This window comes from Amblyomma americanum, chromosome 5, assembly GCF_052857255.1.
Source record: "Amblyomma americanum isolate KBUSLIRL-KWMA chromosome 5, ASM5285725v1, whole genome shotgun sequence".
Lineage (NCBI taxonomy): Eukaryota > Metazoa > Arthropoda > Arachnida > Ixodida > Ixodidae > Amblyomma > Amblyomma americanum.
The window spans coordinates 48348471-48364060 of record NC_135501.1 but is presented as its reverse complement, the minus strand read 5'-3'; the positions used below and the strand labels follow the sequence as shown (position 1 = coordinate 48364060).

At 46.7% G+C, this 15590-nt stretch overlaps 2 non-coding genes across 2 annotated transcripts; both read right to left on the bottom strand.

Moving 5' to 3' along the window:
• Nucleotides 1-706: 706 nt before the first annotated feature.
• TRNAT-UGU (transfer RNA threonine (anticodon UGU)) lies at nucleotides 707-778 on the bottom strand. The gene has a single exon. It is a non-coding gene; the product is annotated as a tRNA-Thr (tRNA).
• Nucleotides 779-10248: 9470 nt separating this feature from the next.
• Nucleotides 10249-10320, bottom strand: TRNAT-CGU (transfer RNA threonine (anticodon CGU)). Its single transcript has one exon. It is a non-coding gene; the product is annotated as a tRNA-Thr (tRNA).
• Nucleotides 10321-15590: the final 5270 nt, after the last annotated feature.

Here is a 15590-nt window from a genome sequence, read left to right as displayed (position 1 = left end):
GCAACACGGATCTGATGTGGCAGGTCATCTACTGTCACGCCCGTTTTAAAATTTAAGGCCCCCAAGCGTGTCGAGGACGCTTTGTCTTGCACACCTTGAGCACGCCAACGTTCCCGGGAGACGTTCGTCACTCTGCCGTATGGCAAAAGCGCCGCCCGTATGTCATCGTCTAGTACGTTGTGAAGCATCCAGTGAAGCTTGATACGGAAAGCTTGGCTGTTAGCATCTATCACAACGCACCGCCTTTCCTTCACAATCAATTTCTTCAGAGCCAAAAGCTTATACCCGCCGTCTCCGTTTTTGAAGGTTACAGCCCATACATGACTCATCTGATACGCCCCTAGGGCGATAACTTCAGACAGTAGGCCTAGGCTTGCCACGGAAGGCTGTTACGGAAGTCTTCCACGCGTTATAGCCTTTCACGCACATCGGAATGCAAAAAAAAGTGTGTTCAAAACAACTCGCCCTGTAGGTAGCTGAGGCAAAAGCACTTGATAATCCGGGTCATCGCTCCCAGAAATCCTGTTACCGCGGCCCTGCTGGGCCCCTGAAGCCGCTCCTACGGAGCCCATGACACAAACGTCCGGCCGTCCCGGCGTCCGGAAATTGAATCTACCACTGAGCTACAGCGGCGAATATTTTGGGTTGGTTTATTTTGTGACATTCACTGTGGTTATCCCCCTTCCTGCCAAAAGAAAAGAAGCGAAGCCGCCAGTGAGGTTTGAACTCACAACCGCTGGTTTACAAAACAAGCGCTCTACCACTGAGCTACAGCGCCTTTTTTATTGCCTAATTTGACATAGAAACAAAGCAATTTTCACATAAATGTTAAAACTGCGACAGCACCACGTTGGCAATCACGAAAGGTTTAAAATCTCTTAAAACACACAAGTTCGTCTAGTGAGGTAATCTACTGAGGCGGATCGGGTAGTGCCCTGTATGCTTCTCTAAAGAGCACCACACTTTCAATGAAGTTTTCGCGCAGAGGACGTGTATTTAGATCTGCATGTCGAACTTGCATCCTCGTTTTCCATAGACTGTGGACACCCAGGAGCATGATAAAATCCAAAGGAATGACCTCACCTTCAACTTGTCAAAACCGTATCCCGTTAGGGTCTAAAGGAAGTTCTTTTTTCAGTGTTCTCTGGGGGACGTCCCAATGAAAGTTTGGGTACCAACAGTTCAGATAGACGTGCTCTATTGTTTCAGGCTTCCTGCAAAGAAGGCAGTTTGTTGCCCAAGGAACGAAAATACCGTTTTCATGCAACCAAGTTTTAACTTGTAGTGTGTTGGAATGCAACCCAAAAAAAAAGTTTTAACTGAGGGTCTAACTGGCACCCTTTCCACACGTTTTAAGAGATCTCTTCCAGGGCCTCCACGGTCCAGCAAACGGTACATTGGCATTGAAATTATCACATTGACAAGGTCCTTATAGAGCTTCCGCTTACACACATTGCTCACGTAGTCCATTGAAAAACGCACGTGCAATATTCTGTACGACAGGACAACTTCGCGCATGTAACCTGTCACTGCGCCACCCATATTCTCACAAAAGGACACCACAAACTGAGCTCAGGAGCATTTTTCGCAGTCGTGCCTGGATGAATTTCCGCAAGAAGGCGTCTCCCTGGTCGCGAAGAACAAAATAGCGTGAAATAACCTGTCGCAAAAATAAATGCACAAGCTCACACCCACCAGCCTTTACAGGAAGAAACAAATTTCTTCTGCGATATTTTCCCCACGTTGATGACCACATGAAAACTGCAAAGACGCGATTGATTTTTAGGATGCTAAACCCGAGCAGCGAAAATAACATTCATAACCTACCATATGTTGGCAACAAGGAACACATTACACACATAAGCACGCGAAAACATTGGCAGTGGCTTGCCTTGCCACCCATTTGCCTTCTCTCTCGCCCTCTCCGTTTCGTCGCCTTAGTAGTGGGTAGGATCACGGTATGAATCGAGCGCCACGCTCCGATACTGAGTCGGCAAGTTCGACCATTGCAGACGAGAAAAGTGCTGAGGTGTGACGTCCCAGTCGCCGTGCCAAAACCCAGCATTCTTTTCCTAGTTCACTTTGCAGCCTGTCTGTTGACAGAATTTTTCCATAACAGTGATAGCTTCTTGAACACTTTCTCTGTTTCACCAAGACGCCGCAATGTCATCTGCGTACGTTAGTATTTTCACATACGCTGACTGGAGCCTAAAACCACTTGTACGGTCGTTATTTATGATCGCCAAACAGAGAGACTCGAGATAGCCTGCAAATAATAAGGATGACAGAGGGCAGCTTTGTCTTACTGACGATCTCATGCAAATACTATCAGTGAGCTCCCCATTAACAATAATTCTCGTCGTGCAGTTCGCATACGCCATTCTAACGCCCTCCAAAATGACGCGGCCAACGTTTAAGTGTTCCAATACTAGAAACAGGGCATCATGCAAAACCCGGTCGAAAGCTTTGGCGAGGTCCAGTTGCATCATTGCCACGTGGGAACCAAGCACGTCACAGCATTCCAAAACAGTCCGTACAACGCGTACGCTTGTTGCGATGCTACGGCCTTTAATGCCGCACGTCTTGTGTGGCCCAACTAGATTTGCTATCACACTTTGTAGCCTTTTGGCCTGAACTTTAATGTATATTTTCTAATCCACGTTGGTGAGGTTTATGGGGCGATAAGACCCCACGAACAAGCGTTTTTTGGATCGTCCGGCTTTAGAATTAAAACAATGTGCGAGCTGGTAAATGACAGTGGAACTTGCTTACAATCACGATGTGCGAGCTGGTAAATGACAGAGGAACATGCTTACGTTCATACCGTTCGATTAGCAATCTGAGCAGAATGTGGGCGACCGGGAGCTTAAATGCTTTGTAGAATGCAGCGCCTATGCCATCAGGTCCTGGCGACTTTCTTCTTGGCAGTTCGTCTATTGCTTGTTCAGTTTCAGCCAAAGTAATTGGTTGCTCGAGACGTGTTCTGACTTCATCAACGAGTTTTAGCATTTGGTGCAAAAATCCAGTCAGGAAGTCCTCTTTCAGTTCTCGTCTGTGGCCAAGCAATTCTTTGTAATGTTCTACGAAGACGTTTTTGATCTCAGCGGTTTCGCTAGTGACGATGCCTCTGTTATTTCTTTTCTATTCTAGTATCTTTTCTCGTCGGTCAGAGCTCGTTTTGTTGGCGTCTATCCCGCCCAGGGTATTTAAGACCTCGCCCGGATCAGTGCTGACTTGTGCCTATCAGTGTCAATTCATTCAATCTGCCATTTCACGTCTTTTATTTCTCTCGTGTACATTACTGGATGAAACCTATCCATGCTAAGCAAAAAATCGAGTTCTTTGTGCATTTCTTTCTCCTATTGCTTCTCAGCATATCGAACTGTACTGGCGTTTCCGATCGCCATTTACTTTACTCGCTGCTTCAGCTCCTCCCACTTAATTGCATAACTGGAGAGCTGCACTGAATGTAGTTTTTCAAGATCTTTCGTGGTCACTTTTACAAAATTTTCGCTTTCTATAAGTTTCGCGTTGAACTTCCGCACATGCCAGTTAAATTGTGACCTCCTTTGTTTGGTGCCGAAAGTTGCAATAACTAAACAATGGTCACTGAAACTTACGGGTTTAACGTCATACCCAGAGCACAGTGGAACAAGTTCAAGAGAGATATACATTCGGTCCAGTCTGGCGTGGCTACCACGTTGAAAATAATTATATCGGAGGAGAGCATTGCAAGCGTGCAAATTACCGATGTCTTCAGGGTTAAAGTTTCGAATATGAAGAGCGCAGCCTCCAGACGGGCCGACAGAATGGCAAACACATATGTCGTACAAAGAGCGAAATGAAGACACCATGCGATCAGTTTGTTCCTCGCTCTCAATCTTATTTTCCTGGATGGCAATTAAATCAAGATGGTTTTCAACAAAAAGGCGATAGAGCTGCCTTTATTTCCTTCTTGCTCCTAAGCCACGTACGTTTAGTGACGCTAAATAAAACGCTATCCCAAGTTTAACCGCCATGTTCTACTGGGCAGGCCCCGTAAAAAAATGTTTGTAAGAGGTGAAACGTGCCTCTGAACTCAGAGCGTCGGAAGTGTCCAATCAAGCACACACACTGTCATCACCGTCGCCTTCATCTCGTACGCGCCGCCCCACCCACAACCCGGACAGTGGAACCGCACTGCTAGGGAGGCGGTTTTCCCGCCTGCCTCGGCTCACTCGGGAGGTTCGGACGAGGTTTAAAGGGGGGTCGCCTCATAACGACTTTTTTCGACAATGGTTCCTCTCTGGCACGGGGGTCCGGCTGCTCTCCGTCGGCATCTTTTTTCTCGCGGGAGCGCTTTCCTGCCAGGCAGGCGCCAACGCCAGCTTCTCCCCGAGAAATATCTATTGGGTCCACCTCGCTAGACACGGAGCTCGAGTCGTGCCTCGAAACGATTGCTTTGATTCCCATTTGTGTGTGATTGTTCCTCCCGATCGAAAGAAAAAAAGCACAAAAGCCGCCAATGGGGCCAGAACTCACTCCCTCTGGTTTACAAGACGAACGCTCTACCGCTGAGCTATAGCGGCTTCTTTTTTATTTATTGCCTGGCTTTGACATAAACATAACAGTAACACACGCGGATATATATACACAGCGTTGGAACAGCCTAAATCCCACGAGCGGCAGGCATTGTAATGCTAAAATTCTCCAAGGGCTCCAGCCTTGAGAGCAGCTCGGGAACACATGGTTGCAACTTCACCGTCTCCAGCCATATCTTTACACTTTCACAGAAATACATGCGTACCCATCTTGCATACGAATCGCAGTGATAACCGCCCATTAACGAGCGCCGTATACTGTGGAGGCCCAACAACATCACCTGGTCTAATGGGACATCATCCTGGTTGTCTGTTGGTAAGTATCTTATCCCATGAGGATCTAGTGGCAGCTCTTTTAATTGTTCTTTGCAGCACTTCCCACAAATACACCCACTCCCAGCAATGAACAAACACACGATATACTGTCTCCGGCTGTTTGCAAATGAGACAGTGGGCACCCCACGGAAGGAACAGGCCCTTTTCTTCCAGGAATGATTTTACCGTCAATGTCCCGGTATGTAACATGAAGAAAAATGTTATTGCTCCTGCTGAATCTTGCATTTTCTTTACACGTTTCAACATATCACTTCCTCTGCCTCCAGAGTATAAGGTCCTGTACAAGGGCACCGGGAACACTACACCACAAGGATTCTTGTATAATGTTTTCTTATCAACCGCACTCAAATACTCCATCGAAAAACATACGTTGAGGAATTTCACACATGGAACAATCTCTCTTTAGAATCCAAAAGTACGGCCAGGCATACATCGGGCGTGGACTACAACATTAGGCAAAACTCGAGCAAGCCTTTGCTGGCAAACAGTTGGCAGGAATGGGTCTCGTACATCCCTAAAAAAAAATAAACCTGTTTACGAACTGGCGTACAAATAAATGGCCCAACCCAAGCCCACCATCCTTCACATACCTAAACAAATTTGTCCTACTACACCTCTCCCAGCAAGAGGCCCAAATAAACACGGCAAAAATTCGGTGGAATTCTTGCACATTAACACGGGAGCAATGCAGCGCTTGCAATAAAACCCTAAAGGCATTACTAAGTATTTGACAGGCGTTGTAGACCATGATATATTAGCGAAGGTGTCGGGTGTTGACTGCCATTCTCCATGCCAAAACACCAGGCACTTAATTACCTCAGTTAACTTGACTTCCTGTTATTTCACTAAAATGCTTCACAGCATTGACTGTCCTCTTTATACTTTCCTCGTTTACAGAAACAACCGCGATATCATCTGCGTAGGCCAGTAGTTAAATTTCACTCTCCTGCAGTCGGAAGCCATCAATGTCTTTGTTTTGTAGAATGCTTAAGCACAAAGCTTCAATATAAATATAGAACAAAAGAGGGCTGAGGGGCCACCCTGCCACATCGAACGTCGTACGTTGATGGGGGCCCCCAATGACTTATTTACAATTAATCTCGTAGTGCAATCACGGTACGCCAAGGCCACTCCCTCTCGAATTACTGTACCAACATTATTGTAGTCTAAGATACTGAATAGAATGTCATGTGACACACAATCAAAAGCCTTTTCGAAATCTAACTGCGGTAATGCTACGCATGCTTGTGTTGCATCACAGCATTCGAGCACACTTCTTACTTTATATATGTTCTGTAAAATAGATCGCCCTTTGATCCCACACGTTTGGTGGGGGCCAACTATTTCGGTTATAACTGTTTGTAGTCTGCCAGCAAGCACCTTCATATAAATGTTATAGTCAACGTTCGTCAGAGCAATGGGCCTGTATGACGACACCTGCTTAAACTTATCTGGTTGGTCAGTTTTTGGGATATGCGCAGTATGAGACGACCCGAATGATGCCGGCAATGACTTCTATTCATAGGCCCCATTAAATAAGGCACACAAGACTGTTGATAATTGTTCCTTGAATGCTTTGTAAAAAGCCGCACTGAGGCCAGCGGGCCTGGGTTATTTTCCCGGAATCCGGTTATTTATTGCCTGCTGCAATTCTTGTTCAGTGATTGGCCGCTCAAGGCTGGCTTTTTTCTGGTCGTAAATTTTTGGCTTCGCCTCAAGAAAGGATTCCTTAAATCGATTCAACTTGACACTGCGATAAGAAAAGAGCTGTTGGTAGTGTTCAAAGAAAGCTTTCGCGATTCCTTCGTTATCCGTTTCTGTGCGGCCAGCCCATTCTATCTCTGCTACGTGATTACGCCTTGAGTTAGTTTTTTCAATTCTTAAAGATCTTCTTCTCGGCGCCTCGCCCACGGCCAGTTTCTCCGCTCTCACGTGCACTAGTGCACCGCGATAACAGTCTTCGTCTATCATTTGAAGTTTTTGTTTGATTTTTCTAACATCGTCCGTGTATAAACCAGGCTCATTACACTCCAGAGCGAGCAATTTCTCAAGCAATGCCGTTAATAGCCTTTTGTTTTGTTCTCCTTTATACCTAATACAGCTGGATTGTTCAAAAGCTTTTACCTTAATCTGTTGCTTGCACAGTTCTCTTTCTTGACGCAGTCCATGCTTGTTATTGAGAGCAACGTTATTAATATCCACTTCTACTAGTCTAGTAAAATGGTCATCATTTAACAGTCTATTCTTTAACTTCCAAAGGTGCCACTGAAAACAACCGACTCTCTCTCTGGCTCCAATTGTGCAATGACCCAAGCAGTGATCCGAATATGTTACGGGTAGAACATCATAACATTGGCACTTTGGGACCACTTCCGCCGATATGTACAACAGTTGACAAAGGCTTTTGTGCAGCGGCACAATTTAAAATCCCAGCTTCTTTCAAACGGCGGCGTACAGTGGCAGCAGAAATATCCAGTGACAGCTCATCGCGGATTTCTTTAGCGTTCATGAATGGGTCAACGACCGCTGCGGCAACAATCAATATGTCGTCCTCATGGTTCGTGACTCTTGGACGGCCAGACCGCTTCGCATCCGCAAGTGTTCCCTCATCTCAAAAGGCGCGGATAATCCTGCTCACCGACGTCTTCGACCTACCAGTTCTTCGGCATATCTCACGCTGCAGTACACCCTCCACGAAAAGCCTGGCGATTAATCTCCGGTCTTCAATCGGAACACGTGGTGCCATTTCGGTAGACGACGTATCTTTGTTCGGCCTTACACGCTTTTATACCTTTAAGTGGTATCACTGGCCAATGAGAAGTCCGAATACATGACGAGGGGAAAAGGTAAAGGAATGGCGTGACAGCCGCATTCTAGTGGGACTAGTGAAAACTAGCTCGGTCACTGCGTAGATGAATTTTTATGCTGCTTCGGTGCCCTTCTTGAGAGCCTTTATGTGTTTTATGTTTTTTTTTGTTCCGCTGCTATGCGCTGTCTGTTTCATGAGGGCAACGCGAGCAGCGAACGCTTCACCCTTTCCATGCGCCCGCCGAAGTGCAAGCGTGACGTTGGGAATAAAGGAAGCGACGCCTAACGCCAAAAGGTGGATGTAATCAGATAGTCCCCTGCAGGCAAGAAAAAAAGACAGGGATGTGAGCATGAAAGGAGGCGAACGGCCACTGCGATGTCTCGACGCCAGAAGTGCCACGTCAGATGGCGCGGCGATGCAGTTTTATCTGATTCCGGTCGCCTGTCGCGTGCCCCGACTTATTTTGTCGCCGATTGTATGTACATCCTGTCGAGGCTGGCGTGGCTAGAACGTTACAATGCGTGTAGTGAAGCCGCCCGTTGCTTGTAAGACATTCCGCCACATCTTCCAAAGCAAACTCGTAAGTCGCGCGAGACAAAATTTCAGTGCTCTTATCTCTAAATGCACGCGGCTTGTTTTATCAGCCGAGCTGAAAACGTAATTGAAGTCACCCATAAAGACGAGTTGTTTGTGCGTGTTTAAATACTGCTGAACGAAATCAAGCAGAGCTGCGCTTTCATCAAGTAGATGCATATACACAGACAACACGCCATTGGGTAGAACAAAAGGAAAAATCTAGGACCACTCCCCTACGAGACGGAAAAGGAGCATGCGCATCAACAACAAGACCTGGCAGCTTTTTAACGAACAATACGCATCCTCCCGAAGTGCCAACCGCGTGACTCACAAGTGCATAAAACCGGGACGTGGAACGCTGCACCATTCTCTCAGTCTCTTTTTCTCCCTACACTTTCGTCTCTTGAACACCTAAAATATCTATGTCGCTATCATTTAAGAGGCGCAGAACTTGGTTCTTTTTCCTTCTCGCGGCGAAACCACGTACGTTAAATGTGGCAATTTTTAGCGCCTGTGCAATAGCCATTTTATTGCAGTGAAAAGAGGCCAAGAGCATGGTGCTTGCCTTTCACGTGTAGCATAAAGCCAAACGCCTTCCTTGACGCCAGAGCCATGCTCTTGGACTGGCGTACCTTGCGTTGGGGGCGGTTTTTTGACGGCTCTCTTGTTTGTCGAGACAAGTGGTTTGGGTTTGAAACTCGGTCTCCTCCATAGTGGCGTTTTTGCTGGCGGCTCCTCGATGCTAGTTGCCTCCGTCTTATCCTGTCCGCTGCTGTTGTCGTCGTGGGCTGGCCTCGCCGGTCCGAGCACGCTGGTCACTCAGCCTCCACTCTTCTCGAGAGGTTCCTGCTTGCTCGCTGACTCCGGTGTCTCAGAATTTGGAGAGCGCTCAGCAACGCGCTCCATGCCTTCCACCGCATCTTCGTTGCCTGGTCTTGCGGTTTCCTTGCCGGGCACATAGGGCGCCTCGTTCCCACCCCCCAGCAGTACCAGCTTGCTCGTAATTCCAGTTGGCTTTTGCGCATAACCGACGCCACTTGCTGCTTCTTCTGTCTCGGCGACATCCATTTGGTGCTCCGCTAAGTCCACCCTCGATGGTAGTCCTGTAGCCACCGCGTACGTTCGTACGCATTCAGAGTCAGCGTGGCCGAACCGCTTACATATCGAGCAGCCCGGAATCTTACATTCCCGGCGTACATGACCTGTCCCATGGCAGCGCAAGCACTCCACTGGCCGACCAGGCGAAACCACGAGGGCCAACTCTCCTGCAACTCTTATCTGGTGGGGCAGGTCCTCTGTCTTCTTCCCAGGCTTCACCTTTAGGAGCACGGTCCTCGTCGTTGAACACTTTTCGTGAACGCTTTGGACGCGCCACCGCTCACGGGTAACTTCGGTCAACTGACCGAATGCCGCTAACGCAGTTCGGATGTCCTCATCGGCAACTCCTTGCAACATCCAATGAAGCCGGAGCTTCACCAGTTCATCCTCAGGGTCGATGATGACAAACCGGCGCGCAGTCACTAGAAGCTCTTTGAAGGCAAGCAGCCGTGTGGTTGCTTGAAAATGCTCAAAGTCACGGCCCAGACGTGATTGATTTGATACACCCCCAGGGCCACCACGTCTGGGAGCGTACTAATCTTCGCCAAGGCGTCCTGGAAATCTTCCACTATAAAGGGTCGCACACGCAGGTCTCCGTGCAAAAAAGCCGAGTTCAAAATACGTCCGGTGGGCAGGTTCGGCAAAATAATCGGTATCCCTTATCGCCGTTTCCTTTACAGCGGCCGGCCTGGGCCGCTATCGCCGTGCGCCAGAGCTCATGATTCCGCGTCCACACCGAACGGTAGCCGGAAGTTGAACGAGCTATAGCGTCCGGGCCTTCAAACCGATTGCTTTAATCCATACTTGTGTGTGATTGTTCCTCTCCAAAGAAACAAAAAAAGACAGAGAAGCCGCCAGTGAGGTTCGAACTCACGACCGCTAGTTTACGAGACCAGCGCTCTACCACTGAGCTATAGCGGCCGGTGCCCCGAACCGATTGCTTTAATTCCCGCATGTGTGTGATTTTTCCTCCCAACAGAAAGAAAAAAAGAGAAGCCGCCACTGAGGTTCGCACTCATGAACGCTTGTTGACGAGACCAGTGCTCTACTACTGAGCTATAGCGGCCGGTGCCTCTTTTTTTCTTTATTGCCTGACTTCGGCAAGAACCACTGTACACAAATACACTTATACGGCACAATGAACAATACTTAAAGGGAAGCTGAAGCACTTTTTTCAAAAATTGAGTTCCATGCGGCATTTTTTAGCTTTTAGTCCGCTGAAAAAGAATATCGCATTCGAAAGCGCGGAAATAAACGCAAAATGCTGTTTTTCGGAAGAAAACGGGCACCACCGTCTCAGGGTGCCGAGCGAACGCCGCGAATGGCCGGCATCGTCGTGACGTCATCTACGGGGATATCCGGCCAGCACTGACTGTGTTGCTGCGTAGCGCGTTTCTTCAGCTGGCTTGAGAACTGCGTTTTGCAAATTATGGATCCGTCGTCACCAAAGCGCGGGCCGAAAAGCAGCAAGAAAAGCAGGACGGCCGGCCGACAACCCGTGAATGGCGTCACTTGCGCCAGTTCCTTCCCCCCATTCGGCGCTTCCGGAGGCGAAGAGGGCGTGTCGGCGCCGGGTTCTTAACCAGCGATTGCGGCTCATTTTACAAACAGAATCGAGAAAAAATTTACACACATCATTTTCAAAGTCCCTTCTTCCGAACCAAAGCGTTTCATGCAATTTTAAAACCGTTTCAGCTTCCCTTTAACACTATCCGCCTGGTGGGTTGTGGCTTCGTCATATTAAAACTCAAAACTCTCTAAGCGCCACCAAAGGCCAGACTCTTTCGAGCCACTCAGGAGCTTCAGGACCGAGTTTCTGAATTTCAGTATACTTATGCATACACTCCTTAAAAGAGATCCGTGCTGGACGTGCATCAGGATTGCAATGATATCCTGCCATTCTGGAGCGCCTACAGTGGAGGCCATTAGCATAATAAGGTCGAAAGGTGTCCCATCCTCACTCTCTACAGGCAAGTACCGTATTCCATGAGAGTCTAGCGGAAATTCCTTTTTTTAGAGTCCTCTGCAAGATGTCCCAGAAGTATACCCCGTCCCAACAATGCAAAAAAAAAACGTGGTGTATTGTCTCCGGTTTTTTACAAATTAAACAATGTGATCCCCAAGGTAGAAATAAATGCTTCCCCTCCAAACATTTCTTTACTGGTAGTGTTCCGGTATGTAACTTAAAGAAGAATGTTTTTGCACTTGGCGGCACCTGCATCGCCTTCACACGCTTAAGTACGTCGCGTCCCAGGCCTCCACTGTATACGGTCCTGTACATAGGTTGTGGAAGAACTACATCGCACAAATCCCTATACAACTTCTTCCTGCTAACAGAAGACAAATACTCATACGAAAACCGAACAGATAGGAATCGAACACTCGCGACAACCTCTCTAAAGTAACCAAAAATACGTCCCGATAAACTTTCGGTTGAGACAACAGAATCCGACAGTGCATTTCGAAGCCAAAATTGGCACACAGTGCGCAAAAACAGATCACTTATATCACGCACAAAAAAAAAATCTCTTTGCGATCTGCCGTAGAAATAAGTGCCCCAGACTCAGGCCACCGTCCTTGACCCGCATAAACAAATTCGTCCGGCTGCATCGTCCGGCTGCATCATAAGAAGGGAGACGCCAAGGAGTTGAAAAATTACAGGCCGATCAGCTTACTATCCGTGGCCTAAAAGTATTTACTAAGGTAATCGCTAATAGAGTCAGGTCAACGTTAGACTTTAATCAACCAAATTATCGGGCAGGCTTTCGTAAAGGATATTCCACAATAGATCATATTCACACTATCAATCAGGTGATAGAGAAATGCGCGTGAATATAACCAACCTCTATATTGTAACGGAAAACAGGGAGACAGGTCGCTAACCAGCAGAATACAGCAAGCAGCCAGCCAGCCAGCGCGAGACACTTCAACGTCTGGATGGATGGATGGATGGATGGATGGATGGATGGATGGATGGATACGGCTGAACCCTTAACATCGGGCGGTGGCTCAAGCCACCTAGCCATGTCTTGTGAAATTTTACTCCTGTCTTGCTTTTAGCCACCAATCAGATAACCTTCGCTTGGTTACTTCTAACCTCTTAAAATCCACTTTCCCTTCACTATCCCTAAACCCCAATGCCTTGGGTAAGTCAGCCCCGCTGCCTTCCACTGTAGGGTGAAGCCCTTTACAGAAAAGTATCAAGTGTTCAGCCGTTTCCTCCTCCTCTCCGCACGCAATGCACAAAGTGTCTATCTCCTGGTACCTGACTCTATACTTCTTAGTCCGCAAAACTCCAGTCCTGGCCTCAAACAACAAAGAACTTCCCCTACAATTATCATAGATATTTTCTTTGACAATTTCCTGTTTAAAGGTCCGGTATGTTTCTAGTGCCGATTTCGTCAGCATCCTTGTTTTCCACAAAGCTCTCTCTGTTCCTTTAACCTTTTTCTTAACCGATAATTGCTGATTTGCCCCCTTACTGCTGTCCAGATATTTGCTTGTCAATTTTCTAGTTCGCTTTCTCCATTTCGTGTCAACATTCTTTATATACAGGTATCTGAAAACTTTCCTAGCCCACCGCTTTTCCTCCATCCTTCTCAATCGTTCCTCAAATGCTATCTTACTGCTAGCCTCTCTGCTCTCGAAAGACGCCCATCCCATATCACCCTGTACCCCCTGATTTGGTGTATTGCCATGTGCTCCCAAAGCTAACCTCCCTACTCCCCGTTGCCTAATTTCCAGCCTTGCTTGAACATCTGGCCTCATACACAGGACCGCATTCCCGAAGGTCAGGCTAGGGACCATCACCCCTTTCCAGATCCCTCTTACCACCTCATACCTATTGTAATTCCACAGTGCCCTATTTTTCATGACAGCTGCATTCCTACTAGCTTTAGTCATTACATATTTTTCATGCTCTGTCAGATACTCAACACTGTTATTTATCCACACCCCAAGATACTTGTACTCATTCACTACCTTTAGCACGAACTCCTGTATTCTATGCTCGCCGCCCTCTTCATTAAATGTCATGACTGCAGATTTTTCCTTACTATACTTGAAGCCTAATCTATCTCCCTCTGTACTGCATATGTCTAACAACTTCTGCAGGTCTTCCTTGTTGTCAGCCATTATCACTATATCGTCCGCATATATTAGTCCCGGTAATGTCTGTTTAATCAATTCCCCTTGCTTGAAAAAAGATAGGTTGAAACCTAGTCCGCTCCCCTCTAGCTTGGCCTCCAAACCTTGCAGGTACAACATGAACAACAAAGGGGACAGAGGACATCATTGTCTAAGCCCACGCTGTATCTCTACAGGCCCTGATACATTTTTTTCCCATTTTATGAGCACTCTGTTACCTCTATATATATCTTTTAAAAGATTAATTACTCCATTTTCCACATCCAATGTGCCCAATATGTCCCACAATTGCTCCTGAGTAACGTTGTCATAGGCTCCCCTAATATCCAGAAATGCTAGCAATAAGGGCCTATGTTCTTTTTCCGCAATTTCTATACACTGTGTTAATGAAAATAGATTGTCCTCCAACCTCCTTTGTTTCCGGAACCCATTCTGTAGTTCCCCTAGAACCCCCTCGTTCTCCACCCAAGCCTGCAGTCTATCCTTTATAATTTGCATCACCACCCTGTAAACCACAGACGTCACTGTTATGGGGCGATAGTTACTTACGTCTGCTTTGTCCCCCTTTCCCTTATATATCATGTTCATTCTACTTAATCGCCATTCATCGGGGACTTTCTCATCCACAATCATTTTGTTCTCTACCTGTATTAATGTTTGCTTGGATTTTGGTCCTAACTTCTTTATCAACATAATCGGGATACCATCTGGTCCTGTTGATGTGCCACTAGGAACCTTCTTCTCTGCCCTTTCCCACTCTCCTTGCTCAAGTGAAGCTATTGCTGTAACCGGTCTATCCTCCTTCGATAAATTATGTACCACGTGCTTTGCTGAAAATTTTTCCGTGATCCTTGTTCCTATGTGTTTTATTGCTTCATCCCCTTCTAGTCGAATACCCTCATCTGTAACAATAAACCTTTGTTCTAGCCTAGTTTTATTACTCATTGCATTTAGATGTTTCCAGAATTTTTGGGCTGCTTTTCTATCCTTTTTATTTACTTTTGACATCCATTGGGCACCCTTTCCTCTAATTTTCTCATTAATCAAATAGGATGCGTCCCTTCTACACTTTATGAAGGTATCCCATTTTCTGTCTACTTCGGGTTTTGGTTCCCCCCTCTTCTTGGAATATCTGTGTTCCCTGGATGCTTCCTTGCGCTTTTCTATTGCCCTCTTGACCTCCTCATCCCACCAACTCTTGGGTTTGCATCTTTTCCCTTTTAGCTTTACTCCCACCTTAGCTAGCTCTAGCTCCAGTAATCGAGTTAATTTGGTATAAGTCCATTCTGTTTCACTATCCTCAAAAATTACTTTCTCGATTTGTTTGGCTGCTACTTCCAATTGCTTTTCTGAGTAAAAATTTCCCCCTGATTGATTATCTTGATTCAGTCCTACATTGCTTTTTCTTCTGAAGCTCAACTTGATACGCTTGTGGTCACTACCTAGACTTCTGGAACCATCTTCATCTATGCTCATTACCCCTAATCTGTTATACATCCTCTGTGACATTAGTGCATAATCTATCGTCGAGTGCAGACTCCCCGCCTCCCATGTTATGAGCCCTTCACACTTCTCGGTGCTGTTGCATACAACTAAATCATGCCTGTCACACATGTCCTGCAGCATGCTTCCTGTCGAATCCGTGTACCCATCCAGGTCTTCTATGTGTGCATTCATGTCGCCTAATATAATTATCTCGCCCTGTCCTCCTAGCTCATCAATGTCGCTTGCAATACATTCTAACATTTTCCCGTTTTCCTCTTTGGCATTAACCCCTGTCCACAGGTATACAAAGCCAAGGAGTGTTTGCTGGCCTGCCACTGTTCCTTTTAGCCATAAATGTTCCCTGCATCCCAGTCTAACCCTTTGAAAATTCATACTTTTATGAATGAATGCCCCAATTCCACCTCCCTTTCTGCTGCCCTCTGTTCTATTGCAATATTCCCATGCGTAGTCTGGGTTACAGGGTGGTTGCTCCATGTCTCTAAGATGTGTTTCCGCTAAACCATATACCATCAATTCCTCCTGTCTTAACTGTTCTTCTA